Source organism: Coregonus clupeaformis, unplaced genomic scaffold, assembly GCF_020615455.1.
Source record: "Coregonus clupeaformis isolate EN_2021a unplaced genomic scaffold, ASM2061545v1 scaf0839, whole genome shotgun sequence".
In the NCBI taxonomy this organism is placed as follows: Eukaryota; Metazoa; Chordata; class Actinopteri; order Salmoniformes; family Salmonidae; genus Coregonus; species Coregonus clupeaformis.
Window position 1 is genome coordinate 71,071 of NW_025534294.1, and position 20,585 is coordinate 91,655.

General features: G+C 47.5%; 1 pseudogene; it reads right to left on the bottom strand.

Moving 5' to 3' along the window:
- Positions 1-12,128: 12,128 nt before the first annotated feature.
- LOC123485750 lies at positions 12,129-20,497 on the bottom strand (annotated as a pseudogene).
- Between the last annotated feature and the right edge of the window lie 88 nt (positions 20,498-20,585).

The window sequence follows — 20,585 nt, forward strand, 5'->3', positions numbered from 1 at the left end:
ACTCACAGTACTAGGCACAAGCATTAGAATTGGGCCATTTGGGCCTCAAGGCAAGCTTGAGGGCCAGTATGTTCCAGCTTTAGCTTCTTTCTGTCCCCAGAACTGGGGCCCAGAGTTTTCTTTTCTGTGTTTTCTGTCCCAGAACTGGGGGCCCAGAGTAATTCTTTCTGTCTTTTCTGTCTCAGAACTAGGGCCCAGAGTTTTTTCCTCTAGTCTATTTCCAAAGCAGGATTCCTTCTCCAGGTGGAGCTGTGCCTGGCCGTGCACCGGCGCCCTCGGGACATGAGGGCGTGTCCGCCTGATCTCACCTTTCCGGGAAGGCGTTGGAATGGAGCCAGCGCGGAGTGGAGGAGGATCGGCGGATACCATCACCTTCAGCGAGTTCTCCCGCCGCTTCAGGGCGGTGTTTGTCCCATTCCCGGGCGGCGGGGGCGCCCTGGTCTTCCTCCGGCAGGGGAGGAGGAGTGCCCAGGAGTTCGCCCTAGAATTCCGTACTCTGGCGGCAGATGCAGGGTGGAATGAGCGGGCTCTCGTCGATCACTACAGATGTAGTCTTCGCGAGGACGTCCAGTAGGGAGCTGGCCTGTAGGGACACCAGCCTCGTTCGACCAGTTGATGCGACATGTCCATCCCAGGCTGGATAACTGCTAGCTGCCGCGGACGTTCGAGGTCGATCATTCACCCTCCAGCCTCCGAGCCGTGCCCCATGGAGCCACCAGGGCGCTGGTTATAGAAAGAGAGGAGGGTGCGGCTTACGGGGGTCCATCTCCTGCACCAGCTGTGGTCGGGGAGGACACACACCTTGACTAGGTGCTTGAGATGGCCTCCTTGGGGAGAGGGCGACAGGTTCCGCACTGGGGATTCCTTCCAGGTGATGAAGCCACTCACCCAGGCTCTCTGTTGGCATTTCTGTATACCTGTTCGTTTTTTCCACAGGTAGCACCTCATTCCCAGCACTAAGGCGCTGTTAGATTCAAAAATGCGAGGCTGGGAATTTTGTTAAATAAGAAGTTTTGTTTAGCCTTGAGTTTGCTTCTTCCTGTTGATGTCCCTTTCCCGTTCATGCCCTGAATAGCCGTCAGGTTTGGGTGCGGGTTGATCAAGGTCACTGCGCCACTTGGGATGTGTGTAGGGGGTCATCAGGAGATGATTCAGCTATTTCTGATTGGCTCGCCTGCGTATCCGGTGGTGCTGGGCATTACTGGTTGAGTACCCATAACCCCATCTATTTCGTGGCAGGAGAGGGCTCTGATGGAGTGGTCTGCCCAGTGTGTGGAGTCGATGTTTGGGCGTTTCCGTGAGGCTACCTCGGTGGAGGCCAAACCAGTGCCCGCGTACACGTTCCCCCCTGGTATGGGGGTTTGTTATTGCGTTTGGTAGTCGAGGGCGGCGGTTGCCGCCCCATAGGCAGGAGATTGTGGATGTTCTCCAGGCAGAATGCGCTCCCACGGAGCCATGTATCCTCTGTCTGGGAGGAGGAGAAAGCTATGGAGACTTACATAGACGAATCTCAGAGACAAGGATACATGCGACCTCCCACTTCCCCTGCGTCCTCGAGTTTCTTTTTGTGAAGAAAAAAGGATGGTGGTTTTCGCCCGTGCATCGATTACCGTGGTCTCAATCAGATCACGGTGTACAGTTATTCACTCCCGCTGATTGGAAGCCATGACTGAGTCATTGCATGGGCGCGTTTCTTCACTAAATTAGATCTCAGGAGCGCGTACAACCAGTGCGCATCCGGGAGGCGATAGATGGAAGACAGCAGTAACACCTCGGGCCATTACGAGTATCTTGTCATGCCATGCGGGTTGACAGCTCCGTCAGTTTTCAATCGTCGTGGATGAGATCTTCAGGGACATGCAGGGGCAGGGGTGGTTGTGTACATAGATGACATTCTCGTGTACTCGCCTACCCGTGTCGAGCATGTGGGCCTGGTGCGCAGAGTGTTGCGGAGGCTGGTGGAGCCACGACCTGTATGTTAAGGCAGAGAAGTGTCTGTTTTCCAGGAGTCGGTCTCCTTTTTTGGGGTATCAGTTGTCTGCGTCAGGGAGTGAAGATTGAAGTAGACCGGGTGTCAGCCGTGCGTAGTGGCAAACACCAACCACTGTGAAGGAGGTGCAGCAGGTTTTGGGGTTTGCAGAATTACTACCCGGAGGTTTATCCGGGGGGTTTTGGACAGGTGGCAGCTCCCATCACGTCTCTTTTGAAAGGGGGTCTAGTGCATCTGCAGTGGTCTGCCGAGAGGCGGACAGGGCGTTTGGGAGGCTGAAGGACCTGTTTACCTCGGCCCCGGTGCTGGCGCATCCGGATCCCTCTTTGCCATTTCAGGTAGGGTGGGCAGCGTCAGAGGCCGGTATAGAACCGTGCTCTGCGGTCAGGCGCGCCACCTAAACTCCGCCCTGTACTTTTTATTCCAAGCTCAGTACAGCAGAGCCGAATCTATGACGTGAGGACAAGGGCTGTTAGCCGTGGTACAGGCCTAAAGGTGTGGAGGCACTGGCTTGAGGGCTCAACACCCTTTCCTCGGCTGACGGACCACCGTAACCTGGAGTACATCCGAGGGCAGCGAGGCTGAACCCTGGAAACCAGGCTAGATGGAATATGTTTTTGACCCGGTTTACATTTAAGATCACATTGCATTCCTGGGTCACAGAGCAGGTAGGTAGATGCGCTGTCTCGGCGGTATGACACGGAGGAGAGGTCCGTGGAGCCTCCCCATACTGCCGGAGTCGTGTCTGGTGGCACCCGGTAGTGTGGGAGGTCGATGCTGAGCTCGGCCGGGCGTTACGCACCGGCCTGATCCACCGCAATGCCCGGAGGTCGGAGTGCGTTCCGCTCGAGGTTCGGGATCGATTGATCTGCGCCCAGGCTCACACGTCACCCTCCTCTGGACACCCTGGTAGCCGGCCGGACAGTGCACTGTCTTAGTGCCAAGTATTAATTATTTACGTTGGCAAGGATGTGAGGGTTTATGTTTTCCTCCTGCTCGGTGTGCGCCCAGTGTAAAGGCGCCTAGACATCTGCCTAGGGAGTGGTTACTACCCCTGCCCGTTCCACAACGACCATGAGTCTCACCTCTCGGTGGATTTCCTTACTGACCTTCCGTCCCTTCACAGAATAACACTATGCTGGTCGTTGTGGACGGTTTTCTAAAACCTGTCGTTTTCTCCCCCATGCGGGCCTTCCCTGCCGCCCCTGCAAACTGCGGGCTTTGTGCCCATGGTGTTCCGGCACTACGGGGTACCCGAGGATATTGTGTCTGATCGAGGACCCCCAATTTACCTTCAGGGTCTGGAGAGCCTTTATGGAGCAGTTTGGGGGTCTCGGTGAGCCCTCACCTCGGGTTACCACCCGGAGAGTAATGGGCAGGTGGAGCCGCGTGAACCAGGATGTGGGTAGGTTTCTTAGAACATACTGCCAGGACCGGCCGGAGGAGTGGGCAAGGTGCGTTCCTGGGCGAGATGGCCCCGATTCCCCCTCACCGCCATTCCTCCACTAACCTAACTTTCCAATGTGTGTGTTGGTTACCAACCGGTTCCTGGCACCTTGGCAGCAGAGCCAGATCGAGGGCTCCTGCGTGGATAGTGGGCGCGGCGCTCGGAGGAGACATGGAGGGCACGCTGCACCGTCCACCTGCAGAGAGCCCTCCGGCCGTCATAAGGCCGCGCCGATCTCCACCGCAGTGAGGGACCGATTTAATAGCACACAGTGATCGAGTCTGGCTCTCTACCAGAAACCTGCCCCTCCGCCTGCCTGTCGGAAACTGGGTCGGCGGTTTGTGAGCCATTTAAAGTCCTGAGAAGGTTGAGCGAGGTGTGTTACAAATTACAACTACCTGTTGAATATAAAAGTAACCAACCCCTCGTTCCATGTGTCCCTTCTCAGGCGGTGAACCAACTGGCCCACTCCAAGAAAGTGAGATCAGGAGACTCCTCCACCCCCATTGGACATCGAGGGGCACGGCGTCTCCGTGAGGTCCATCTTGGATTCGAGGCGTCCGGATGGGGGTCTCAATATCTAGTGGAGTGGGAAGGAGTGCGGTCCGGAGGAAGCGGTGCTGGAGTGCCGAGGAGACATTTTGGACCGTCTCTCCTGACGGAATTCCATCGTGGGCACCCGGCGCACCCTGCTCGCGTCTCGGAGTCGTCCCAGGGGCCGGGTCAGCGCACGTCTTGAGCCGCGTCAGGGGTACTGTCACGGTTTCGGCGAGGCTGCTTCTCTTCCTTGTTCGGGCAGAGCTTCGGCGTTCGTTGTCTCCCGGAATACTAGCTGCCACCGTTGTATGTTTCATGTTCGTTTGCTTTGGTCTGTTTGTTTGTGACACCTGTTCTCATTTAGCGTAATTAGTGTCCTATAAGTTTCTACGTTGTGTTTGTCTAGTGTTGTGTGTGATAGATTTATTTCTGTCGTATTTTGTGCTTGTATTTGCTTATTCGCTCGGTTGAGCTTCACTCCCACTTTGTTGGAGCGTTTACGCACATGTTTAGTGCGCCTTTTGTTACAATATTAGCCTTCGTGCGTAGTTTCGTAACCAGGGCAGAAGTTTTGTTCGTATTTTTCCTTTTTGGATTTGAACTAAAGTCTTTTGGACTATACTTCGGTGTCCTGCGCTTGATTCTTTCCACTACACCCCACCTACAGCATTCTTGACAGTAGGCATAAAGGTTAGAATTAGACACTATACATACAAAAGTATGTTGACCTTTTCCAACAAGTCTGACTTTGAACATCTGTAAGAAAACCAAAATAAGGGAGACATACAGTTGAAGTCGGAGGTTTACATACACCTTAGCCAAATACATTTTAAACTCAGTTTTTTACATTTAATCCTAGTAAATATTCCCTGTCTTAGGTCAGTTAGGATCACCACTTTATTTTAAGAATGTGAAATGTCAGAATAATAGTAGAGAGAATGATTTATTTCAGCTTTTATTTATTTCATCACATTCCCAGTGGGTCAGAAGTTTACATACACTCAATTAGTATTTGGTAGCATTGCCTTTAAATTGTTTAACTTGGGTCAAGCGTTCCAGGTAGCCTTCCACAAGCTTCCACAATAAGTTGGGTGAATTTTGGCCCATTCCTCCTGACAGAGCTGGTGTAACTGAGTCAGGTTTGTAGGTTTGTAGGTTTGTAGGTTTGTAGACGCTTTTTCAGTTCTGCCCCCCAAATTTTCTATAGGATTGAGGTCAGGGCTTTGTCATGGTCACTCCAATACCTTGACTTTGTTGTCCTTAAGCCATTTTTGCCACAACTTTGGAAGCATGCCCGGACCCATTTGCGACCAAGCACTTCCTGACTGATGTATTGAGATGTTGCTTCCAATATTTCCACATAATTTTCCTTCCTCATGATGCCATCTGTTTTGTGAAGTGCACCAGTCCCTCCTGCAGCAAAAGCACCCCCCACAGCATGATACTGCCACCCCCGGGCCCCTTCACGGTTGGGATGGTGTTCTTCGGCTTACAGAGGCACCTTTTCCTCCAAACATAACGATGGTCATTATGGCCAAACAGTTCTATTTTTTGTTTCATCAGAACAGAGGACATTTCTCCAAAAAGTAGACCTTTGTCCCCATGTGCAGTTGCAAACTGTAGTCTGTCTTTTTATGGCGGTTTGGAGCAGTGGTTTCTTCCTTGCTGGCGGCCTTTTCAGGTTATGTCGATATAGGACTTGTTTTACTGTGGATATAAGTGCTTTTGCCTGTTTCCTCCAGCATCTTCAAAAAGGTCTTCGCTGGGATTGGTAGCTTTTTCAAGGTAATCTCCCCAGGAGACGAAACGCGTCTCTTCCTAGCGGGTATGATGGCTCGTGGGTCCACATTATTTATAATTTCGTACTATTGTTTGTACATATGATAATGGCACCTTCAGGCGTTTGGAAAGTGTCCCAAGGATGAACCAGACTTGTGGAGGTCTGCATTTTTCTCTGAGTCTTGGCTGATTTCTTTTGATTTTCCCATGATGTCAAGCAAAAGAGGCACTGCGTTTGAGGTAGGCCTTGAAATACATCCCGGGTACACCTCCAATTGACTAAAATGATGGCAATTAGCTGTCAAGAAGCTTCTAAAGCCATGACATCATTTTCTGAAATTTTCCAAGTTTTTTAAAGGCACAGTCAACTTAGTGTATGTAAACTTCTGACCCACTGGAATTGTGATATAAGTGAAATAATCTGTCTGTAAACAATTGTTAGGAAAAAGTACTTGTGTGTCACTGACAAAGTAGATGCTAACAGACTTGCCAAAACTATAGTTTGTTAACAAGAAATGTGTGGAGTGGTTGAAAAAGCGAGTTTTAATGACTCCAACCTAAGTGTTATGTAAACTTCCGACTTCAACTGTAAGTACTGTTTGGATACTTATAACTATTATGTATACATTTTTTTACAAATAATTTTTACTTTTGTTTTTACTCTTTATGCGATGCGCACTACAGAGAACACCGGAAGAAGAATTATCGCTGAATTATCACGTTGTTGTAATGTTTGTTTATGTGTCAATTAGTCCCATAAGGGATGGAGATTGCCAACTGCCGATTTGACACAAAATTAAAAATTGCATTAATTCACACGATTTAAGTCATAGGATGCCACTTTTCCAACCAAGTCAGTTCATCAAATTTCTGCCCTGCTAGAGCTGCCGGTCAACTGTAAGTGCTGTTTTGTGAAGTGTAAACGTCTAGGAACAACAAAGGCTCAGCCGCAAAGTGGCAGGCCACAGAAAGCTCTCTCAGAATGGGGAAACAACTCCCTGCTTAATGTTCCAACATCTAGTGGAAAGCTTTCCCAGAAGAGTGAAGGCTGTTATAGCAACAAGGGACCAACTCCAGCATTATCATGTTGGAAACATGTGAGGTGATGGCAATGAGCCTCAGGATCTCGTCATGTGACCCATCTCTAGTGCATTCAAATTGCCATCCAATAAAATGCAATTGTGTTCGATGTCCGTATTTTATGCCTGTCCTTACCATAACCCTATACACCACCACCATAGGGCACTATGTTCCTAGCAGTTGACATCAGCAAACCACTCGCCCACACGATGCCATACATGTGGTCTGCGGTTAGGCGGCCTATGGTAGAGAAATGAACACCCATTTTCTGGCAACAGCTATGGTGGGCGTTCCTGCAGTCAGCATGCCCAAGTGCAGGCTACCTCAAAGCTTGAGACATCTGTGGCATTGTGTTGTGTGACAAACGGCACATTTAGAGTGGTATTTTAGTGTCCCCAGCACAAAGGTGCACCTGTGCTGATGATCGTGCAGTTTAATCAGCTTCTTGATATGCCACACCTGTCCAGGTCGATGGATTATCTTGGCAAGAAAAATGCTCACTAACAGGGATGTATAAACAAATGTGTACCAAAATAATTGATAGAAATAAGCTTTTGGCATATGGAACATTTCATAGGATCTTTTATTTCAGCGTCATGAAACCAACACTTTACATATTTGCGTTTATGTTTTTATTCAGGTGTAGATGTTTTATTAAACCTTAGTATGTTATTTATTGCTTGTGTTTCCCTACCAAGGTGTCGTTCATATCATTGTCCCTCGTTATTAGGCGCGTCATGAGTGTCAGTGCTGCTTGAGGTCCAAGTCTGTTAGCTTGTACATTAATGAATTTTGTTCTCAAGTTGACTTAATGTATTGGTTTACTAAAAAGGTAATAAAGAAAAGTACCATTCTCTTCTATTTTTTAGTTTATTGTTCTTTCAGCATTAATACAGGCTTTTACAAACAGTTGTCATTAAAAACCTGAATTACTTTTTCTGTTACAATAAAAAAACATAAATGTTCAAACTAAACTTCAAAGTAATAAAAAGGAATATGCTAAATTTGCTTTAATTCCTATTTGATTCCATTCTATTCAAAAGGCAGCTTCCACTGCTACTCGACTCCAGCTTTCCTCCCAACCACTGCAACCGCCAGAGACCCACCATACTTGTGGCCTACAAAAAGACTGGGTTTGTTTCGGGAGGTTACATCAGTGAGACTATGCCGAGACTGGACAGGCGATCCACGATGATAAGGCCTTTCTCTACGGCATAGTCTGACCAGAGAGAAAAGCCACTGCGTGTGTCCAGTACCAATAATGATACTGTTTCCCAGATGCAGCCTAATGTTGGTGCCTTGTGGTTTCCTGAATTGCAATAAAGCACAGGTCAGTTGTATCCCAAGGAAATCATTACAAAGTCAATGCTACAGAGATGTGTAGGCAGCAACCTGGGTGTTGACAGAGTGTGAGGTCTACAGAGTACAGAGGGTGAGTGACAGTCACTGGGACACATTTCACATGGTACCCTACTTCCTTTATAGCGGACTACTTTTTCTACTTTTTAATGTAATGGACAGGATTAGATTTACAGAACCTTTCAGAGAAACGCACTTTGGACATCTGAGTAAGTATTACTGTCTTTGGGAACATAACCACACACATGCCTGTACACCACATACCAAAAAATATAGCAATTCGGTTATTAGTGAAAGTTGTAGGAATAGAGAAACAGTTGAAGGGAGACCATCCAGAACTATAGGCCTGGGGAGGCAAAGTCAGTGGTTCAGGCCAGAGTTCTGTTAATAGTGGGTGGATCAAGGTGGGAGCTGTGTAAGTCAGCTTCTTCAATTCCATCAACTCTTTCTTCAGAGGAAACATACCAGGCCATCGGCAGTGCAGACAAAGCCTCACCACACACAGGTACGGTGTGTGTGTGTGTCTGTGTGTGTGTGTCTGTGTGTGTGTGTGTGTGTGTGTGTGTGTGTGTGTGTGTGTGCGCGTGTGTGTGTGTCTGAAAGCAACATTTCATGTGCCTGACTATCTTGTCTTTCCATAGTTCGTGCCTTCTCCATTAAATCAGGGAAAGGCGGTAAGCCTCTACCCCAGGTCTGTGTGACACCATGGGCCTGGGGGAGGCTGAGGGGAGGTTTGGACATGGATGACATAGTCCGCTTACTCCTGCAAGCGCCACGTTGGGGACAGATACCAGGTATGTAAGAGGACCGCGAACAAACGGTTGGGGGGACCATTCGTTGGTATCATTTTTGTTGGAGTGTCATAAAACTGATCGATTAGACCAAGCATTATGAATGGTCAAAGGCGACAGAGTCGTGCCGGTGCTGACAATATCACCATAACTAGATGGAAACCCACACTGCCTGAACTTTGATATCCTGTGGTTGTATTGCCTTTCACAATAGAAGAAGCTAGAAAGTTCTGACAGCAAAAGTAGCATAGATGTCCGGGCTTTCATATTTGCCCAAGTTCAACTCACCCTAGAGCGTTGGACCAGTTCTGGAAGATCTGACTCCTTAATTCTGTCTCTGTTTGTGCATTTACAGTTTAACCCCATGGCTCCCTTGCAGCCGGATGTATCCGGAAATCGCAAGCATGCAACTCCTGAGCGACCAGATCCACTGTGTGGAAGGGCGTGAGTGGGCGCCAGCAGTTTCTCTGATGTCTGCTAAGATGGTGGATAGGATTGGCTGCTATCCGCAAGAAAGAGCAATCAGAAACAAGTGCCAGGGAAATAAAACCAATGCATCGAGTGCTACCATACCTTGTCCACTTAGACTGTTTCTTTAGGGTTAGGAAACCAATGTTCATTTTGTAGTTGGGTGAAATATTCACCCAAAGTAATTCCTAAATGCATGTTTGTGTGTCTTTCAGACCCAGGAGTTGAGTGCGCCCACAGAGCATTCCTGTGTCATTGTATTCAGCCAGTGAAAGAACTACAGCCAGGAGTGTGGTCTGGATCGGGCTCTGATATCCTGCTGCTCAGTGCTCTGAACCAGATCTTCAATTATGCAGACTACTTCTTTGAAAATCAGCCAGAGGAGCTGAAGAGCTACGCACCACGCAAAGCCCCCGCCCCAAACCTGGGTCAACAGAGACAAGTACTGTTACATGCACACAATAAATGCGTTATTGTGGATAGTCAGAGTAATTTAATAATTTGATTTAAATGTTTACTTGCTTTGCCTAGAATAACTATTTCCCCTAATGATCCTGTTTGCATGGACACATCTGATATCAGACTATGGGAGTGGCTCACTGATAAATGCAGAAGGTTGCCAATCAAAATAAGCGATCTACCACAGCAACCATGTTCTTTTGGGGAGAATTTTGATTCTAGTTCGGACATTGTAAGTTTGTATGTGAAAACTACTTAACACGCATGCCCACATTCAGTTTTTCCAAACTCACCTCACTCCCACTAAAAACGGAGGATCAGCTCGGCTGGTGCTAGCACATACACAGATGAGCGAATACATCACTGGAGCGGCTTAAGGTGTTTGCTTGGCCCGATTTTTGACCTTTGCGCCAATTAAGATAAGCAGAGTAAGGTGTTTACATGACTATTGCGTAATCAGCCTACTGCCATAATCAGTTTTAATATCAAATTATTAGTGTGGATGTAAACATACTCCAAAGAAGATTGTTTGACTTACCTATATTTCCTGGGTAAAGATGTGCTTGTGCGACCAAGTATAGGGTTTGGTGCATCTATATTTTGTTGGTCTGCTGTCTATCTTCTCCAAAAGCCCTTACTTTAACCGGCCATGTTAATAAGGTCCAGATGGATGAGGTAGCTCACCTGTACTCCGCCAGGTCAGCCAGAGGTGGGGCACCCCATCTATAGTCCCGTTCCCCAACTTCTAAGATACTACTGTTGTGGAAATTCAACACAGGGACACTCCAAAGTCAGTATTCAGCGAATCATTGTTTATTAACAGCAAGCTGGATAGGTCTCGGTCAAGCTTAGATGCATACCAATGTGCCGGTCTGAAGTGAGTTCCCCCGGGGGCAGTCCCGTTAGATCCTTTATATACTGCTTACAGACACGTTATATAGGCCATGGGTTGGTTCCGCATGTGGCTGAAACCATCTTATATCTTAACTTATAGGACATATTCTGGGTGTTCTGCCAGATGGTGCTAAGGAGGGGTCATGTCGACCCCCCTCATATCTTCACCAAGCACAGGCAGAAACCAAGGATTATTTATAACACTAAGACAAGATATGAACATTTTCAAGCTGTCTCTTCACAAGATAAAATCATCCATCACACTACTTTCGCTATTCAAGACATTATCAGCAGGCTGAATTACTTGGTTAATGTTTTTACCATGATCCTTTAATATTTAATTAAAAATGATTTACTCTTCTGCTTTAACTCAGCGTTGTTGTAAAATTTTTGTTGTTTTGTACCAGGCTGCATCTCTACGTGAGTCTTATGTTGGATGTCTCTCTACTGTCTTTGCCAGGCTGCATCTCTACATGAGTCTTATGTTGGATATCTCTCACTGTCTTTCTGAAAGTTTGGACAGCTGTAGAGCAAAGTCTGAGTGAGTCAGGCCCTAGATATGTGACAATATTTATTCAGTAATTGTATGTTGTTATATGAAAATACTGCTATTGAACAAAGTACAATGAGCAGTATACAGTTGAATGTCTTATCTGACCAATAGCAGCACAGACTCTGCAGAGATGTGTTTGGTGAACAACCTTGCTACATACACCACTTATTGTGGTGTAATTACATTATACGCTGAGTGAACAAAACATTAAGAACACCTCTTTCCATGACTACAGACTGACCGGGTGAATCCAGGTGAAAGCTATGATCCCTTATTGAATTCTTTTAATCCACTTCAATCAGTGTCGATGAAGGGGAGGAGACAGGTTAAAGATGGATTTTTAAGCCTTGATACAAATTGAGACATGGATTGTGTTGTGTGCCATTCAGAGGGTGAATGGGAAAGACAAAATACTTTAAGTGCCTTTGAATAGGAGGTATGGTAGTAGGTGCCAGCACACACCGGTTTGTGTCCAAACTGAAAGGACTGGTTTTCACCTCAACATTTCCCCATGTGTATCAAAAAGATCCACCACCCAAAAGGACATGCAATATTAGGAGGGTGTTCCTAATGTTTTCTATACTCAGTGAAAATTGTAACTGGGAAAGTCAGAATGGAATAGGCTCGGAGGGTTAAGATAAAAAGGTTTAGTAAGCAACAACTAAAAGTTACCATTTACGCACATCTGGGATCAGTGTATTGCCCTGATCCTAACCTTACTTCATTAGAAGGTCTAAACCCAAAACTGACTTCAGATCAGTAACACCACCTTTACACCCCTAGTCCACTCCAGACTTCTGGTCCCCAGCCTGATCCATCAAAGTAATCGTCAGTGTAGCGAAGCATCTGGACCACGGCAGTAAGCAGGAGGATCATGTCTGCGTGGATGCTCCCAGCTCAAACTCACGACTGTAGTTTCTTCCACTGGCAGGACACACGGCTGGGACACTCACCCAGACAAACACTCACCTCGCGGGTCTTAAACAAACACACACACACACACGGCACATGAGCACACGTACAGACACACACAAATGCATGCACACACACGCACACACATTCCCGTACACACACACACACACACACACACATATGGTTGGCGTTAAGTCGCGTGGTGTACTATGTGTGAATAGTGATTCATTCCAGACTCAGCCATGCACTCACCATCCTCTCTCTATGTAGTGGCTGAGGTAGGCGTTGGTCAGGTCTTCTCACTAGGGGACAGGCCTCATCCACCTTAGTAAGCAGGACCAGCTGGGAACACCTAGTAACACAAAAAAACATGTTAACACACACACATGCACAGACACGCACAGACACGCAAAACCACTTCCTTCCCTTACCCAGCTTGTTGATCCCCTTGCGGATGGCGGCGGGCTTGTCCACCATCTTGGCAGAGAGCAGAGTGACCTTGCAGGCGTCCAGTACGTAGACCACACAGTGGATCATGTCCTTCAGGCTGGGCGACTTACAGTACCCAACACCATCCGCCTGGACAGACATGGGACGGGTTGAACTGGGGGAGAGAAACAGGACATCAGCCTCAAGATAAAACAGTGCCCTTCGGAAGTATTCAGACACCTTGACTTTTCCACATTATGTTCGTTACAGCCTTGTTCTAAATATGATTAAATATTTTTTTCCACTCAGCAATCTACACACCATACCCCATAATGACAAAGCGAAAACAGCTTTTTGAAATGTTTTCTAATTTATTTAAAATAAAAAACAGCAAATACCCTTATTTACATAAGTATTCAGACCCTTTGCTATGAGACTCAAAATTGAGCTCAGGTGCATCTCCTGTTTCCATTGATCATCCTTGGGGTGTTTCTACAACTGGATTGGAGTCCACCTGTGGTAAATTCAAATGATTGGACATGATTTGGTAAGGCACACATCTGTCTATATAAGGTCCCCACACAGTTGACAGTGCATGTCAGAGCAAAAACCAACCCATGAGGTGCAGAAGGAATTGTCTGTAGAGCTCCGAGACAAAGGGTTGTGTCGAGGCCACAGGTCTGGGGAAGGAGTACCAAAACATTTCTGTAGCATTGAAGGTCCCCAAGACCACAGTGGCCTCCATCATTCTTAAGTGTGAAGAAGTCTGGAACCAGCAAGACTCTTCCTAGAGCTGGCCGCCCGGCCAAACTAAGCAATTCCCGAGGGAGAAGGGCCTTTGTCAGAGAGGTGACCAAGAACCCGATGGTCACTCTGACAGAGCTCTTGAGTTCCTCTGTTGAAATGGGAGAACCTTCCAGAAGGACAACCATCTCTGCAGCACTCCCACGAATCAGGCCTTTATGGTAGAGAGTGGCATGGTAGAAATTATATTGGAAGAAGCGACTGCAGATTCTTTCCAAGCAACAACTTTATTATAAGATTTGCAAAAAATGAGGCCAATCAACAACCACTCAAATGGTTCATGGTTGAAAAGCTCAATGAACAAAGTGGCTCTCTCCTTTTATAGAAGTATATCCTCGTATCTATGTGACAGTTAGCAGATGTAAGCAGAACAGGCCCTGGGAACAGAGTTGTATGCAATTCTCTGTTCCTCCCCTGCAATTCCCCCCACGTAGCTACATTCCTGCCATCGTTAACACAGGAGGTCACATACTGCGGTCGTACCCAGGTGACCCATAAATCTGTGCGCATCAGATTTATCACACATGTACAAGTTTGTATCAGTAATATTTAGAATATAACAATGGACAATCTTTAAGTAAAAAACAGCATAGTATGTCTAATTAAACAGTATAGTATGTAATGGATATCAATTTCTCTCCACAGTGGCCACGGAAGCCACTCCTCAATAAAGGGCACATGACAGCCCGCTTTGGAGGTTTGCCAAAAGGCACTAAAGGCTCTCAGACCATGCGAAACAAGATTCTCTGGTCTGATGAAAGCGAGATTGAACTCTTTGGCCTGAATGCCGCGTCACGTCTGAAGAATCCTGGCACCATCCCTACGGGGAAGCATGGTGGTGGCAGCGTCATGCTGTGGGGATGTTTTTCAGCGGCAGGGACTGGGAGGCTAGTCAGGATCAAGCAAAGATGAGCGGAGCAAAGTACAGAGAGATCCTTGATAAAAACCTGCTCAGCGCTCCAGGACCTCAGACTGGGGAAAAGGTTCACCTTCCAGCAGGACAACGACCCTAAGCACACAGCCAACAGTGCAGGGGCTGCTTGGGACAAGTCTCTAATGTCCTTGGTGGCTCAGCCAAACCTGGACCATGAAGCCGGTCGATCTCTCGGGAGGCCTGAAAATAGCTGTGCGCAACGCCCTCCATCGAACCTGACAGGCTTGGGGATCTGCAAAGAATCGGGGATCTCCCCAATTACAGGTGATGCCAAGCTTGGCGTCGCACCCAAAGACTCGAGGCTGTAATCTCTGCCAAAGGTGCTTCAACAAAGTGCTGATAAAGGTTCTGAATACTTATGTAAATGTGATATTTCAGTTTTTTATTGTTAATACATTTGCAAACATTTCTAAAGATTTGTTTTTGCTTTGTCATTATAGGGTGTGTGTGCAGATTGATGAGGAAAAAAAAGCGAATTTATCAATTTTAGATAAGGCTTTAGCCTAACAAAATGTGGTTAAGTCAAAGAGGTCTGAATACATTCTGATACACTGTATACGCTGCTACTGCTACTGCTATTGCTACTATCAACCACATGTTTCCTACCATGGGTTGGTGTTCTACTTTAAAGTCGGAGGACAGGCTCAGTGTAATGCCTGGATGATTGGTATCAAACATATGAAATCATCTTTTTGATACATTTCTATTCATTTATCTTCCTCCACCAGCCACCACTGCTACCCCATTTGCCAGTTTTACTCACCTGGTAGCGGTCTTGTCGTGGCCCTTCCAGGATACTGGTGATGTCATCTATATCCAGCCCTGCGCTGGTCCTTCCTCCCAGGCCCATGGTGTCACATAGACCAGAGGGAAGCTTCCCACCCTGCTCTGCCTTGATGCTGTTAGGTGCGGAACTACAGAGAGAGAGTTGGAATGTTAAGTCCAGTACAATAGTGATGCTCCAGAGGTTTTGTATAACCAGTAGTTTTGAAAGTAGTGTTCACGAGCCAAAAATGGGTCCCTGAAAATGTTGCTACAACATACAATATGTTTTGTAAGTGCTTAAAGAGCAATTCACCGCTTTTCAACCTCATGTTCATTATCTCCATATGTGAAAACAACGCATTTCTTCGTTTTGTAGAAAAAAAATAGAAAGTTAAAAAGTTCTACTTGTTCTGTGCAGTGGGGGGTGGTCTTGGATGGTTGAGGGGCAGCTCTCTGGGGACTGTGGGAGGGGTCTTGGATGGTTAAAGGGCAGCTCTCCGGGGGACTGTGGGAGGGTCTTGGATGGTTGAGGGCGCTCGGGGGACTGTGGGAGGGTCTTGGATGGTTGAGGGCAGCTCTCGGGGGGACTGTGGGAGGGTCTTGGATGGTTGAGGGCGGCCTCGGGGACTGTGGGGAGGGTCTTGGATGGTTGAGGCGGCTCGGGGATGTGGGAGGGTCTTGGATGGTTGAGGGGTAGCTCTCTTGGGGACTATGGGAGGGTCTTGGATGTGGTTGGGGGCAGCTCTCGGGGGGGACTGTGCGAGGGTCTTGGATGGTTGGGGGGCAGCTCTCGGGGGATTGTGGGAGGGTCTTGGATGGTTGAGGGGCAGCTCTGGGGGACTGTGGTAGGGTCTTGGATGGTTGAAGGGCAGCTCTCGGGGGGACTGTGGGAGGGTCTTGGATGGTTGAGGGGCAGCTCTCGGGGGGACTGTGGGAGGGTCTTGGATGGTTGAGGGGCGGCTCTCGGGGATGGGGGGTCTTTGATGGTTGGGGTAGCTCTCTTGGGGACTGTGGGAGGGTATTGGATGGTTGAGGGGCAGCTCTCGGGGGGACTGTGGGAGGGTCTTGGATGGTTGAGGGGCAGCTCTCGGGGGGACTGTGGGAGGGTCTTGGATGGTTGAGGGGCAGCTCTCGGGGGGACTGTGGTAAGATCTTGGATGGTCGAGGGGGCAGCTCTCGGGGGACTGCTGGGGGGTCTTGGTGGTTGAGGCACCGGGACTGTGGGGGTTGGTGGTTGGGTTCGGGGGACTATGGTTGGATGGTTGAGGGGCAGTTCTCGGGGGATGTGGGAGGGTCTTGGATGGTTGGTGGCTGGCGGTTGGGAGCTCGAGCCAGTGGCCCGAGAGGTCACTGGTTCGGGTCCCCGATTCGACTTGGTGGGAGATCTGTTGATGTGCCCTTGGCGCTTGACCTGGTTGGTCTGTGGTCACTCTGGATGGGAGTGTCGCTGATGACTGAACGTAATGTAAATGTTGAGCAGCTTACTGCAGATAGGGTGTATGTTTAAAAATGCAATATATATACAGTGGGGAGAACAAGTATTTGATACACTGCGATTTTGCAGGTTTTCCTACTTACAAAGCATGTAGAGGTCTGTAATTTTTTCATAGGTACCACTTCAACTGCGAGAGGCGGAATCTAAAACAAAAATCCCGAAAATCACATTGTATGAGGTTTTAAGTAATTAATTTGCATTTTTGTGCATGACAAAAGTATTTGATCACATACCAACCAGTAAAATTCCGGCTCTCGCAGACCTGTTAGGTTTTTCTTTAAGAAGCCCTCCTGTTTCTCCACTCATTACCTGTATTAACTGCACCTGTTTGAACTGCGTTACCTGTATAAAAGTCACCTGTCCCACACACTCAATCAAACAGACTCCAACCTCTCCCCCCAATGGCCAAGACCAGAAGCTGTGTAGGGGCATCAGGGACAAAAATTGTAGACCTGCACAAGGCTGGGATGGGCTACAGGACAATAGAGCAAGCAGCTTGGTGAGAAGGCAGCAACTGTTGGCGCAATAATTCAGAAAATGGAAGAAGTTCAAGATGACGGTCAATCACCCTCGGTCTGGGGGCTCCATGCAAGATTCTCCCTCGTGGGGCATCAATGGTCATCGATACCGCGCCCGTCTGGTGTTCAACCTTCCCAAGTTCTCTCAGTCACCCCGCTCCTTCCACACTCCACTGGCTTCCAGTGGCTCGCATCTGCTCAAGACCATGGTGCTTGCCTACGGAGCGTGAGGGAGCGGCACCTCCGTACCTTCAGGCTCTGATCAGTCCCTACACCCAAGCAGGCGCATTGCGTTCATCCACCTCTGGCCTGCTGGCTCCCTACCTCTGCTGAAGCACAGTTCCCGCTCAGCCCAGTCAAAACTGTTCGCTGCTCTGGCACCCCAATGGTGGAACAAGCTCCCTCCCGGCGCCAGGACAGCGCAGTCACTCCCCACCTTCCGGAGACATTTCAAACCCCACCTCTTTAAGGAATACCCGGGATAGGATAATGTAATCCTTCTACCCCCCCTTACCCCCCAAAAAAAAATACACAAAAAAAAAACAAAAAAAACATTGTAAAGTGGTTAACCCACTGGCTTATAAGGTGAATGCACCAATTTGTAAGTCGCTCTGGATAAGGGCGTCTGCTAAATAGCGTAAATGTAAATGTAAAATGTCATGAGGAAGGTGAGGATCAGCCCCAGAACTACTACGGCCAGGACCTGGTCAATGACCTGAAGAGAGCTGGGACCACAGTCTCAAGGAAAACCATTAGATAACACACTACGCCGTCATGATTAAAATCCTGCAGCGCACGCAAGGTCCCCCCTGCTCAAGCCGCGCATGTCCAGGCCCGTCTGAAGTTTGCCAGCGACCATCTGGATGATCCAGAGGAGGAATGGGAGAAAGGTCATGTGGTCTGATGAGACAAAAAATAGAGCTTTTTGGTCTAAACTCCACTCGCCGTGTTTGGAGGAAGAAGAAGGATGAGTACAACCCAGAACACCATCCCAAATGTGACGCATGGAGGTGGAAACATCATTTTTGGGGGTGCTTTTCTGCAAAGGGACAGGGGCCTGCGCCGTATTGAGGGGAGGATGGATGGGGCCATGTGTGCCAACAACCTCCTTCCCTCAGTAAGCATTGAAGATGGGTTCGTGGCTGGATCTTCCAGCATGACAACGACCCAAAACACACAGCCAGGGCAGCTAAGGAGTGGCTCCGTAAGAAGCATCTCAAGGTCCTGGAGTGGCCTAGCCAGTCTCCAGACCTGAACCCAATAGAAAATCTTTGGAGGGAGCTGAAAGTCTGTCTTGCCCAGCGACAGCTCCGAAACCTGAAGGATCTGGAGAAGGTCTGTGCTATGGGGGAGTGGGCCAAAATCCCTGCTTGCATGTGTGTGCAAACCTGGTCAAGACCTAGAGGAATTGCATGATCTCTGTGATTGCAAACAAAGGTTTCTGTACCAAATATTAAGTTCTGCTTTTCTGATGTATCAAATACTTATGTCATGCAATAAAATGCAAATGAATTACTTAAAAATCATACAATGTGATTTTCTGGATTTTTGTTTTAATTCCGTCTCTCACAGTTTAAGTGTACCTATGATAAAAATTACAGACCTCTACATGCTTTGTAAGTAGGAAAACCTGCAAAATCGGCAGTGTATCAAATACTGTTCTCCCCCTTATATATATATATATATTTTTTTTTTAAATAATAATAATTTCATCAAAAGTACAAAATATATACAGTGATTATCAAACACTATGAGATTTGTGGTGACGTGGAGAGCAAGAAAATACCCTCCCTCTGGCTATAAACTCATTGCAGGTTTTGAAATCACTGTGTTTTTTAAACTTATAATCCTACTCTGTGATGTCACAGAGAAGTATTTTTTGAACATTTATTTAATCTTTCTAACCACAGATCACAGAAACACGCCATTTTCCCATACGTAGACACTGACATGGAGCTGGAGATAGTTAATATGAGGTGAAAAGTCTGGCTAATTGCCCTAAATCCCGGACTGCATCTTTAAGCCACAACACACCACACACACTCATGCACGCACACACACAGTACCTGTGTGGTGAGGCTGTTGCCTGCGCTGCCGGTGTTAGCCTACCCGGTAACATGTCCTTTGAAGACAGAGTTGATGGAGTTGAAGAAGCTGGACTTGCCAGCCCCGACCCGGACCCACCAGCAGAACTCTGGCCTGGACCACAGACTTTACCTCAGGCTTATAGTTCTTGATATAGTCCATCAAGGCGGTCCTTGGTGCTAGAGATGGATGGAGGGATGGAGAAAAGAAGAGAGATGGGTGATAGACCTGATTGATTGATTAATTGAAGTATATTGGCTGGAACTAGCAAAGTAGTACTAATCGCATCAGTGGGTTTGCAAAGTATTATGATTTTGTCCACTTTCGAGATTTAACATACCCATATCCTTCCCAGTCAATTTTCCTCCAAGGAGTCTCCCAGAAAGCCTCCACAGTCTGCCAGAAATTGGGATCAAACAACAAAACAATCAGATTTAATCAATACAGTAATTGCTTCACCTTTAGCCTTCTGGCTGGTTAGATATATTTTGCCATATTGGTTACATGTATCCAATCGTGAGCAGTGCCTAAGGAGTAGGGGCTATAAAAGGACCACTCACCTTCCACTCTGTACACCTCACACTCTGTCAGCTGCACGTCATTGCCCTTGCATCTCTTCTGCTTCAAAGGTGTAGCTGTTTCCCTGCAACTCTCTTGAACTGTAAGCGGTGTTATTATAGAAACCACAAGACACCAACATTAAGACCATGGTTTCCATCTGTGAAACCGTACCGGCCATTGGTACTGGACACGCGCAGTGGCTTTTCTCTCTGGTCCCAGAGATGCTGTAGAGAAAGGCCTTATCATCGATTCGATCTCCTGGTTAGTCTGGGCGTAGTCCTTACTGATGTAACCTCCGAAAACAAATCCAGTCTTGTTGTAGGCCACAAGAACAGTCGGTCCCTGTTGGTTGCAGTGGTAGTGGAAGGATGAATTTGAGTAACCGTGGACACTGGCTTTGGATAGAAGAGAATAGAATAGTACCTTTTACTAAACCAATCGTTTGTTCTGGCTGCCGGAGGGTATCTGGCCTGAGAATAAAAATGAATCCCATAAAATGTCATACAAATAAAGATTTAATTTAAATTCAGTCCATTTTCACTCAAACCTTTGTAGAGCAGGTGAGTCTGACATGGCCAAACAAGCACAGCAGTTTCTTCTCTGCTCTGCTGACAGACTGGACCTCACAGCACTCCATGATGTCACCAAGGAACTGAGGTAGAAAGACCAGAAATAAATAGTAACATAAACATGGTCATACCGATTAACCTCACCTCACTGTATAG